Source organism: Mus caroli, chromosome 3, assembly GCF_900094665.2.
Source record: "Mus caroli chromosome 3, CAROLI_EIJ_v1.1, whole genome shotgun sequence".
NCBI classification, from domain to species: domain Eukaryota; kingdom Metazoa; phylum Chordata; class Mammalia; order Rodentia; family Muridae; genus Mus; species Mus caroli.
The window spans coordinates 115,086,752-115,099,084 of NC_034572.1; the positions used below are offsets into that span (position 1 = coordinate 115,086,752).

Genomic DNA, 12,333 nt, shown 5'->3' on the forward strand with positions numbered 1-12,333 from the left:
TGTATTGGGGAAAGACTAATAACACTGTCTTCTCATCTCCAAAGGAAAAGCCAACACCCTGAACAATTTAGATGGGAGAAAGAAGAGTTTCCATCTTGTTTCCAAGTTGCAGCACCCTTATGATGGGAAGATAACAGCGTCCTTCCTGCCCCATGCTGGGAAGCCAGGTCAGCCATCGCTGGCCAGTGGTTTCCTCTTTCACCAGCCTTGTCACTTTAAGGAAAAGCAGAAGTCGCTGTCACCATTTGCCTTTGAAAATGGAAATGGCTGTACTAAACTTGTTTGTGAATACCAGGTCTGAATGGTATTGGCTGTTGTGTAACTATCAAAATCAAATCTCTAGGGGTAGCTTGGGACAGAATGCCAGTCAAAACAGTCTTAGTAGAAAAAGATGCAGAATGGCTTGTCACTGAAGGACAGGGACACATCTGCGAAGTGCATTGTTAGGCAATTCTATTGTGCTGAAAACATCAAGGAGTGTACGGACAGAAACCACCATGTGGTTATAGCACCCATGGGCAATGTAATGTCATGGGACCATTCCTGTATACACAGGCCATTAAAATGTCATCATGGTGCCATGGACGCATCTCAAGCCACTCAAGACGGGACAGAGGCTCACCTGGAAACCGGAGAGGATCAATTGTTTCCTGCGTCTGCTTCTCTCAGGACTGACTACAAGAGTTGCTGCTTTTCTTGGTGTTGTGACCAAATGCCTAACAGGAGAGATTTGTTGGGGCTCATGGATTCAAGGGATACACTCAATCATGGTGAGGGCGACATGGTGGATGGGGCAGCTCACTCTGTCGTCAGCTCCTGAAGGTGCTGCATATTGGAACTTTATGGATATGCAGCTGACTGGCAGACTTTGTCTGCAGGCCTTGAGGGCTATAGCCTCCATCTCCCTATGGTTCTCGCTCACTGTTCCCTGATCCACTAAGCTGTAAGAAGCTGCACACCTTCAGCTGGAGACCAAGTGTCCAAGCACAGGATCCTGTGCAAGTACTCCCTATCCTAATGGCTCTGCAGCCTGTCCTTCCACAGTGCTGCCTGGCCATGCCTCAGTGTCCTACGCCCAGGCCACAGACGCTGGATCATTCATGCCTCTATAGCCCAATTTCAAATCCCCGGCCAGTTCAGAAAACAGAATTATAGAGCTGAAGTACAAAGCACCGGAAACTGCTCTGCTCTACCAGGGCAAGGCGGATCCAGGGAAAGATGTCACGGGCCAGGTAGTCATTACCTAAAAACATTTTTTAAAAAATCATGACAGGTGACAACCCGAGTCTCCTCTGAGAATGTAGCATATATCAGAAATGAAGAGACAAGAGTACATTAACAGGCCTAAAGAATTTCTAGCCCCAAATCATTTAGGAAAGTCAACATCTAGAATTAGAGACTGGCGATGCAACTAAATTACTGATTGAGGCAGCCAGCAATGGAAACACAGGCCAGCCCTCGTCAGTCTAGAAGCAAAGAGTCAACCAGTCACCACTTCTAATAACAGGGAGCCGCCACTTCTGAACCACCCCAATGGCATATTTTTAATGGGCTTCGATATTATATTTTTCAAAATATTTGTCCATTGCTTCTTGGCCTTTTGGGTAAGATCAGGTGTTTTATCAAAATATTTGTCCATTTAACTGAAAAACTTCAAAGTTCTTGACATAATATTGGTTGTAGTAGTGTCTTTTATTTTTGTAGTATTTTAAATATATCTTTGTATGTGCGTTTGTGTATGCGTGTGTGTGCATGTGCGTGCACACATGCCCGCAGTGTGTACACACACACTACAGCATTCATGTGGTAGGCAGGGGACAACTTTCCTCCCATCATGTGTGTTCCTAGGACTGAACTCAGGACATCAGGCTTGGTGACACATGCCTTTAACCACTGAGGTTAAAACCGGCCATCCTGCTGGCTTTCGCTGTGGGATTGCTAGGGATGCTATTTGCGCATCCATGACAACTGCACATTGTGTCATCTCTCTTCTTATCTTCAGTTTGACCAGAAGTTGATCTGGTTTACTGCTCTTTTTAATGAATCTGCTTTCAGTTTCATTGCTTTTATTTTTTTTCTACCATAATTAAAAAAAAAAGTTTACTGAAATCCATACTTTATTCAGATTTCCCGAGTTTTTCTAATGTCTCTAAAGCCTTTCAGACTTTGCCTGTTTGGATGAGTGAGGCAGCTTTGAGGAGAATGGACCAGGTATTTCTGTCAACTGCTTCTCAACTGGGGTTATCTAATGCTTTGCCTCGTGACTAAGCTGGGATTATAGGGTTTCAGGAAGAACACAGAGGTAAGGCATCAAACTCAGCGTGTCACAAATAGAGCATCAAGACCTGTCACTGCTGGTGTGGGTTTTGGTCACATGTCACAGTTGTTCACTGTTCCTCTGTGCCACCATCAATGATGGAAGGAATTCCAGATGTGCAGTCCCCACTGTTGATGAGTCAGCAGGTATGCCTCACCTCCAGGAGGGTAGAATATCTAAACCAACAATTTAGAATTCATCTACAATTCTCTCTTCTTCATTTATTTATTTAGTCAGTCATTTAATGAATATTTAGCTTACAGTTTGGTGTGAATGCTATACTTTAACTTTTGCTCATTTCAGAAATACATATTTCTCCTTGTGCTTTCCCTTATTAACTATGGGTTACTTGAAAGTGGAGTAAGCTTTGGCTTCTAAGCTTTTATGAATTTTCCAGTAATCTTTGTTATCAACGTTCACATGATTTCATTTCATCCAGGGGATATACTTAGATGTATTTAAATGTGTTGACGCTGCTTTGCCAGTCACAGTATGTTCTACATGCATTTGCAAAGATGCTGCTATTTCTGCCTCTGTGCTGGTGACTGTCCTCCAAATGTCAGCTAGGTCAGCCTGAATGATCATCCTCCAAGTAAAAATCTCTAGTGATTTTTCCTTCTGATGAGACTTTATTTTATTTTTTATTTTTTTAAAAAATTATTTATTATTATATTTAAGTACACTGTAGCTGTCTTCAGATGCACCAGAAGAGGGCATCAGATCTCATGACTGATGGTTGTGAGCCACCATGTGGTTGCTGGAATTTGAACTCAGGACCTTTGGAAGAGCAGTCGGTGCTCTTAACCACTGAGCCATCTCTCCAGCCCGAGGTTTTATTTTTTAACCACCGAGAAGAGGGCAAACTATCTAGTTTTACATCTGTAGTTGTTAATATCTCCTTGTAATTCTGCACATTCTTGCATTTTATTTTATTATTTCCTTTTATTTTGAAGGAACATTACCAGCAATATAAAGGTTAGGGTTCCTTTTTCTTTTGTTAATTCAACCCTCTTATTATTGTTACAATTTCCTCTTATCTCTGGTTATATTTCATGTTCTGAAATCTGTTTTCTCTGATGTTACTGTAGTCACCTTTAGTTACTATTTCCGCCCTTTAGCTTGCTTGTGTCTTTTTACTTCCTGGGTTTCTTACGGACCACACTGCATGCATGGCTCATTGTTTCTGAGCTTTTCAGTCTAAGACTAGATCCCTTGCTCTGGGCCGGAGGCAAGGCAGAGAGTCAGGACAGTGAGCATCCTGGCAAGGACACTCATCTCCCGGCAGCAAGGAAGCAGAGATGGAGCAAGGAGCTAGGACCAGGCATAACCTTTAAAGCCTCATTCCCGCCATCTTCATCCCGTACGTCCTGTCTCCTAAAAAATCATCACCAGCTGGGAGTGAGGTTGTGGAGAGTGTTTCAGATCCAAACCACACAACACTAGTATGTCATCCAAAGAGAAGGACCAGGATCTGTGATATCCCTAAAATATCACTGATAAGTTTGAAATAAAATAGTAGAATCTCTCTCTCCCCCTCTCCCTCTCCCCCACCCCCTCTCCCTTTCTCTATGTGAGAGACTGTCCCTCTTTCTTCTTTCATTCATTCAACAAATATTTGAGAGCATAGACTATTTTTGTGCTTAGTGTTCATTTAGCACTTAGAGATGAGAGGTGCTTGGTGTGTGTACACGTGCGAGAAGTGTGTGTGAAGAATGAGTTTACAGCTTCTAACGTACAGAGCAAGGGACCCAGCCTGAAACAATGAAGAAGAAAGTGGTGAGAGATGGGTTAGGACTCCCCTCGGTGAGTTAGTAAGCATCTCGATGAGATAAGAGTCGTTGGTGAAAGTGTCACGCCACATTGCTTAGCATTATTCTGCTACTAACAGAAGAACTGAAATAGGAACTGGCCAAAGTTGGATATAATCGGGACAGGGATGGTACTCTACTGCTCGAATGTAATCTTCATCACATGCAGACAGAGCTTATCTTAAAGTAAATAATGTTACCTACCAGTGTTGGTGTTAGTGGGAAAAAGTCTCTCTTGTAGTTCTCTCTCCTCCCCTTCCCTCCCCTTCCCTCCCATCTCCTCCCAGCTTCCTTCCATTCCCTCCTCCTCTCCATTTTCTTTCCCTCCCTTCCCTTCCCTCCCCTCCCTTTCTCTCGAGGCAGCATATCACATAGCACAGTTAAAAAAAAAATCCTAAATTTACAGTTCTTGCCTCTACCTCTGGAGTGCTGTGGTGACAGGCCTGTGCTGCCACTCTTGGTTTATGCAATGCTAGGGGCCTAATTCAGTCTCCCAGCTGATCCACATTACCAACCCAAGTCCAAACTCAGGCATTTGTGTAACTTTAAACAGAATCAGGCGCGCCCCTTAATCATACCACTGTATATATTTCTAGTCTTGTAGGATGATGTTTAACAGTAGCTGGCAAGCTGACCCTGGAGGAGGCAGAAGCACACTCAAGGCACTCCATCACACGTGAGCGTGAACGTGCACACTCTAGGCACACCCTGGAGTGACTCATTACAATGGAAACAGTGGCCACTCAGGTGCTTGGAGTGCCCACATCTTCAGCTTTGGGTCTTCATAGTGATCCTCTGGCACTGGTAGATTTTCTCCATCCCCATATGACTCACTTTGGTTTACTTTTGAGGGAGCAGCTAAATTAGGCACTGGGACTTTTCCTCTTGCCAGAGTTTGAGGCAAACCACAAGATTCTAAAGTCCCTGGATGCAGGCCAGACCTTGGAGATGCGCTCCAGTGTCTGACTGTCCACTCCCTGAAGTATTACAAGTGGTCCCCAGGGCCCAGCATGCTCACTCTCCTGTGTCATCACTGATGTTATGGGAAAGGGGACCGTGCCTGTGCACAGCCTCGGCGGGGGCTTGAAGAGGGAGCCAGGTTCTTCCCATGATCTGATGATGAACCTCCTGGGAAATGCCAATGGCTGAACTATGGTTTTTTTTTTTTTTTAGAATTTCTCAGTTCACACATGATTAGTCACAAAAGCCCCGTTATCTCTATTTTCTATTGCTCATGATAAGTTCTGATAATTCAGCTACAAATGATTTTAATCAAAATAGATACCGATTTTGCAATCTGAAATCTTTTGTGGTTTGCTCTTTTCATATTTGTCCATGAGAGTGGAAGGAGTCTTTTCTTAACCCCATAGTTTTAGGGATCAGGCAAGAACCTCTCTACTGTATTCAGGCTCATGGGGGTTCAGAGTTTCTGTTTTGGATGTTGGAATCCAGTGTCTGCTCCACTCAGCTTTGAACTGAATTTCAGGTTCACTACTTAACAATCACGTGCTCTTGATTGACAAAACATCTGGGTTTCTGTGCGCTCATCTGTAGGGTGGCAGGAGAATGCTTATTCCCAAGAACTCCTAAGCAGGGAATGGGGAGGATGAGATGGTGTAGATCAAACCCCAGCAGTATTCGTGGAGGGGGGGGTGTTAGTTGCTGTATGAAGGGGCCCGTTTGAAACATGCCGGACACATTAAACACCCACCGAAAGTCCTTTCTCAGGTGAATCCCATGTAAACTACTCCTGGGTATATGCAGAATATTCACTTTAAAAAGTAGCTGATAAGAGTGTACATGGAGGGATCCATGGCTCTGCCTGCATGTGTAGCAGAGGATTGCTTTATCTGGTATCAATGGAAGGAGAGGCCCTTGGTTCTGTGGAGGCTCCATGCCCCAGCATAGGGGAATGCCAGGGCAGTGAGGTGAGAGTGGGTGGGTGGGTGAGGGAACACCCTCATAGAAACAGGGAGGGGGGGAAGGTAGGGGGGGAGGTTCGGAGGGGAAACGGAGAAGGGAGACAACATTTAAGATATAAATAAATAAAATAACCAATAAAAAATTTATTTTCAATAAAAGAAAAAAGGGGGGAAGTGTGTGTGTGTGTGTGTGTGTGTGTGTGTGTGTGTGTGTAGCTGACAAGTCTATAGTCTCAGCTCCTCAGAAGGCTGAGGGAGGCAGACTGTGAATCTGAGCCCACTCTGAACCACGTAGTATGGTCCTGTCTCGAAAACAAGAAAAAAGATAGAAAAAAACGAGTTACGGTCAAATGGATTGAGAACTTAAATGCAAATTCTGAAGCTGCCAGAAGAAAATCTAGGGGAAAGTTTTCCCAGAACGAGCAAGGTGTAAAGATTCCTCAAAACACACGAAGCAGAAGTAGAACAAACCAGACTAGGTTAATCTATAAACCTTTCTCTCAACGAAGTAGGACCAGAATCTGAGTAGAGAGAACAGACAGAACGGGAGACTTTTGCAGACTATGCCTGTGACAAGAGGCAGCACTCACAAGGGATAGGAACTCCAACGACAGTGACGTGAGTCAAATCACGTAGCTGAAAGGCAGGCTGTAGACCTGCATAGGCACTGCCCCAAAGGAGACGTACAAATGACACACGGGCCATTAAAAAATGTCCAACATCACCAAACCTCAGAAATCAAAACCACAATGAGATATTGTCCCTCCCAAGCAAGAATGACAACCACCCAAAAGACACAGGAAAGTTGGTGCTGACAGGAGGTGGCGACATGGGAGTCCTCGCAAACTGCACAAAAATGTGTGTGTGTGTGTGTGTGTGTGTGTGTGTATGTATGTATGTAAATTAATACAGAGATGAAAATGATATTACAGATCCTGAGAAATAGGCAAATAAAAATAAAATTACTGTATTCTCCAGCAACTCCACTGTTCTCTTTATACATCTGAAGGAAACTAGGCAGTGTGTTGAATAGACATCTTCTATGTTTACTGCATCATAGCAAGAAGAATAGGAAGCAGCCAAAAGTGTCCAGGAACTAATGAATGGATAACAAAGAAACAATGTACGTATATATACACCATAGGACATCCTTCAGCCATAGAAAGGATAAAATAGTGGTATCTGCAATAAATATAGATGGAACTGGAGAACATTGAGCTAAATAATCTGTTACAGAAAGACAAATCCCACATGCTCTCTATCATATGTGAAATCATAGAAAAAAACCAAACCAGACTCTCTCTCTCACACAGAACCATCTCACAGAAGTTGACAGTGGAATGGTGACAGCCAGAGGCCTGGGTCAGTAGGGGGAAAGGGTGGGGAAAGCCAGTCAATGGGCATTAAGGTGGGAGGGGACCACGGAATTCTGGTGTGTTATTTATTGTACAATAGAGTGACTGTATTTAATAATGAACCATCCACAAAAAAAAATTTTTAAAGCCAAGGCTACACAGAGAAAAAAAAAAAACTAGAGGAGGGGATTTCGAAAGTTCTTACCATAGATAGATAGACGCTTAAGAAAGATACTTTAACTAGATGGAAATACAACACCTACATGCAGAGCACCCCACAATGCCCCATTACTGTCTTGTAGCAGCTAACCTGTCACCTCATGGGCTGAGGCTGCAGGTCAATGACAGAGCATTCACAGAGCATGTACTCCAAACCCAAGTCAGCAAAACCTGTCTCTGGACAGGACTGAGTGCAACGCTTAAGGGACCCAGGCCCATGCAGTTAAATTACCAAGAATGTTCAGAACAAGGGTGCAAGAGAAAAAAGGATGTCGGACGTTCCAGCTGTTCCATCCCAGGGGAGGGTGCTATTGCAGCTGATGGGCGGAGGGCAAGGGACGCTGCTGGGTAGTTTACTATGTTCCTCCCCAAACAAAGACTTCTCTGGCTTCCAAATGTCACTAGTACATATGCATAAGTGCTTCTGGGTGTTCGCTTGCCAACGTGCCAGTGGTGTAGAAATTGAGCAGCCCTGATTTAAAGCCCTTATCCCCGGCAACAAACCTATCAAGCATAAAACAAGGAGAAAAATCGCCATGAGTGAGAAGCAGACTAGGTCTGGTGATTTGTGAAACCCTGCTGAGTTTCCCCCACAAAACCCTCTACTCCAAACCTTTCCATTTAACAGAACCACATATTTCTAAAAAGCCACAAAACTATAATAGCATGATTGCAACTTTGAGATTTTACTTATTTATTTTTTTATTCTTTTTACCCTTTATAGTATACTATAGTAATCTTTTTACTATTTATTTTACAAATCCTGTGAAGTGCCTCACCTGGTATTTACAGTTTGGTATAATTGTTCTAATTTCACAGTCCGATGTTAGATTTGAATATTTGGAGGATATTGGCTATGTGTCTAGTTTGATAAGAGCGCAGCTTGGGACATGGTGAGCAGATCTGATTAAAGGTTATGCTCGGAGATACAGGCACAGACAGAGCCGTGGTAGGGCAGGAAGAGAACCTGGAAGAAAACACAGTCATTTGACTGAGGTTACAAGAACAGAAGTTGTCAGAACCGGGCCTTGGGGTCTTCTTGAGGCTCAAGTAAGTCCTGTGTCTTGGCACGACAATATAACCTCCTTAGCTTTTTGGCTCTTCCAGGCAAAGCACGTCCATAAATTACAGGGAGGGTGAGGGACAGAACATTGCAGAAGTTGTGGGCCGGGGTGGGATATTTGAAGGAGAGATAAGGAGAGAAAACTTGGCGAGGGAGGAATATTGCCTCCCCCATCCTCAAGTCCCTGTGGTTAGATGGAGTTATGTTAAGACCCACGCCCCACACCCAGAGAAGAGTGTGACTTTGGAGCGGGGAAACAATCTTTTGTGGCCGAGCTAAGTTCCTTCTATCACAAGTTAAAGCGATGGGTGAAGAAATGTCCATTTAGGGAGATGGTCTGCGTGCGTGGGAGGGCCTGTCTAACAACAAGGTAACTATGTGGCAGGGCACAACACATGGACACTTCTCCAGCATCTGCATTTCTCTAGTCAGCTCCCCTCCCCCTTCCCTTCATTCCCCCACATTTGGATGGAAACCTGAACCACAGTCCGCCTCCAGTTACTCACTGATGACAAAACAAGGCTCCCTCAATATCCTTCAGCAGCTGTCGGGCCCCTCCTGGGAATGGGGCTTTCTACCATCTGGATTTGCTCAACTGCCTCTGAGGCACACTTGGGCAGTGTGGCTCCGTGGAGGAGGAAGGCGAGAGGAGTGTGCCTGGGGACTGAACCATGTGACCAAGTCACTCCTGTGTTCTTTCCGACAGGGACAGGCCTAAAAGGACCACTCAGGCCTGCGTTTTGTCCCTGGAGAAGGAAATTCGAAATAAAACACAAATTCTGAGAACCTGGAACCACAAAATCAGTACATTGTCAAGGCAGCTGGTCGGTTTAGCGCCACTTTGAGAGGAGACTCATTATCCCCCCCCCCCACCCCCCGCAGTTCCCCAAAGCTGCACTCGATTGGACCCGTGTGAACACTTGATCCAGGGTAGGCCAATCATATCCTCTGTTTTAGGAACTTCAAAATGATGTCTCTGCAAGGTTGAGCTTGCTCAGCAGACCCAACAATGCAGCTCCTTCGGTTCCCTACGCCTTTTTCTTTAGTTGGTTTTGGGACCGGATCTTGTGTCATGGTTGATTCTGACCTCAATTCTGTAACTAGCCTAAGATGGCCTCAAACTCAGGATCCCCTCCTACCACACCCACCTCCCCGGTCCACCCAAGCACTGTGACTGCAGGCATTGTTGGCTGGGCCAGGATCTGCTTTCCATCTGGGACCCAGAGCCAATGAAGCTTCCTCCGGGAAGCCCTCTACAAGTGCACTTTCCACAACTCATTTCAGAGTTATTGTGTCCCTGGGTCCCCACTCCCAGCAACTGTACTACCGGGGATACCAAAGTGTGTGTCATACCTGGAGTAATCACGTGAGTGTCTCCCCACCTGGACGAGGGCTCCTTGAAACCAGAGGCTGAGGCTTCCTCTCCTCTTCCTCTTCTGCATTAGTCCTGTTCTGGTAGATTCACAGCGCTTGTCAACTGACTGAAGAAATGAATGGATATATAGGTCTGAGCACTCCCGACAGGCCATAAAAACACAGCCTTCCCTGCTCTGCCTGATAAATCCTACCAGCTCCGAGGTATCACAGCCCTGTTTCAGACCTTTCCAATGGAGAGGTTTTTTTACTGGCTATCAGGCTATTGCCAGGCTGAGTGACGCTTTTAAATGAATATTTGTATGGGCGTTTTGCCTGCATGTGCCTCTAAACCATGTGAGCCTAGTGTCTATCCACAGAGCCCTGGTGAGGGTGCCAGATCGTCTGAAACTGGAGTTACATATGCTTGTGTGGGTGCTGTGAGCTGAACCTGGGTCCTCTGGACCAGCAGCAAGCCCTTTGAGGGCTGTGCCATTTCTCCAGCCCTCTGAGTGGCGATGGTTGGTGTGATACTTTACGACTAAGATGAATTAAAACTGTGTTGCTAGTAGTGACTGTAAGAGAATAATAAGGCTCATTATAGCTTTAAATCTAAAAAAAGTCTCTAAGAGCAGGCGTAGTGATTAATTGTCATGGTCAACTTGACAGGGTTTAGGATGCTGTGGAGAGACACCTCAGGTGTGTCTCTGAGGTTGTTTCTGAAAGGACTTACTTAGGGAGGGAGACCCACCCTGACCCACCCTGACTGTAAGACAGCTCTGTCCCATGAGCTGGGTGGGGACCGCAGACTGAATAAAGAGAGGTGAGCAGCAGCACTTGTTTCTCTCTGTTCCCTCCCACTCCTGTCCTTATAATGTCACTGCCTCCCACTCCTGTCCTTGTGATGTCACCACCTCACACTCCTGTCCCTGTGGTGTCACACTATTGCCACTATGACTTCACCACCATGATGGACTGTATTCCTTGAAACTGAAAGCCAAAATAAATTCTTCTCTCCATGAGTTGCTTTTGTCTTTTGTTGGTGTGATAAACAAAAAAGTAAACAAAGCTGTGGATTATTTATTTCTGTGTCTTTGTGTCTTCATTCTCTCAGCGATTTAAAGAAAGCTCTTTAACTTTGCAACTTGTTCCCCTTCGCAAGAGGGAAAAGACTGCTGAGTGAGATGCTGAGTCACACTATATAGTAAGATCTTGAGGGACGTGGAGAATGGACAAATGGAGGAAGGTCACCGTGGAGGCCAGGGCTAGGGGAGCTTTCCCTGGGGTAGAAAGACAAACTGACCAGAGTGAAGGAGCCAGGAAGGAAAATGGAAAGCTTCTATTTAGAAGTATTAAGTAAATGTTTAAGCATTCCTGTCTCAGTTTATTCTCTGTAATGACATGTGTAGGGCTGAATAAAGAATGGGATTTGCTTCAAATCACATTTTTGTTATTGTCTTGTCCTTTTTACTGCCCTGAGGCCAATTCACAGGAATCTAAATTTTCTTAAGGGAAAAAAACCCCAAAACCTAAAAATGGACAAAAAGGGATGTTGTAGACAATACACCTTCACCCAGTGCTTTGCTTGGTCTGTCACTGCCAGAGAGAACAGAATGTCCACAACCAATCAGTTTGTGGTAAGGGAGGATAATGAACCACTAGATTTGGAGGGTAAAGGTAAGTGGCCAAAGGCACTGCTCTCACCTGGGACTTTTAGCTCAAGGTTGCCCAGGACTCATAAGGGTAGGAAGGAGTATGGAAAGGGGGAAGTGAGTTTATATATAAAAGCAGTTTATACACTTGATAGCAGAGCAGTCTCTAACTGGATCCATCTAGGCCATGCTCGCCCACAGAGCTTAAACCACTGTACCGTGGAGACCAGTGCTGGTAGACAGTGGCTCTGGGGAAATCATGATTTTTTTTATATCACAACTAGAGTTTATTCAAATAAGTCTCTGAAATACCCAGAACCCCTCAAAGTGGCTTCGGATCTTAAAATCAGAAAGGGAAGGCTCTTTGACCAAGAAACACAGCACACACAGCTAATTAACTGTGGAGAGGGGGGCTCTTGATCATGACAGTCCCTGAGGGTCCAGACATATTGTTGGAGCATTGAACTTGGACAAGAAAACAACAAATGAAGAGCAAGGTGGCTTGGTGAAGGAAGGCATCATTTTGATGGACCACAAAACTCCGAACTTGAAGCCTTCTTAGAACCCACATTTATGTTCTCTCTCTCCCCCTCCCCCTTCCCCTCCCCCTCCCCCTTCCTCTTCCCCTCCCCCTCCCTCTCCCC

General features: G+C 45.0%; 1 long non-coding RNA gene across 1 annotated transcript; it reads right to left on the reverse strand.

Moving 5' to 3' along the window:
• Positions 1-8,406: 8,406 nt before the first annotated feature.
• On the reverse strand, positions 8,407-10,148 carry LOC115030581. The gene is made up of 3 exons (XR_003836160.1): positions 10,038-10,148; positions 9,191-9,430; positions 8,407-8,588 (listed from the first exon to the last, which is right to left on the reverse strand). It is a non-coding gene; the product is annotated as an uncharacterized LOC115030581 (long non-coding RNA).
• Between the last annotated feature and the right edge of the window lie 2,185 nt (positions 10,149-12,333).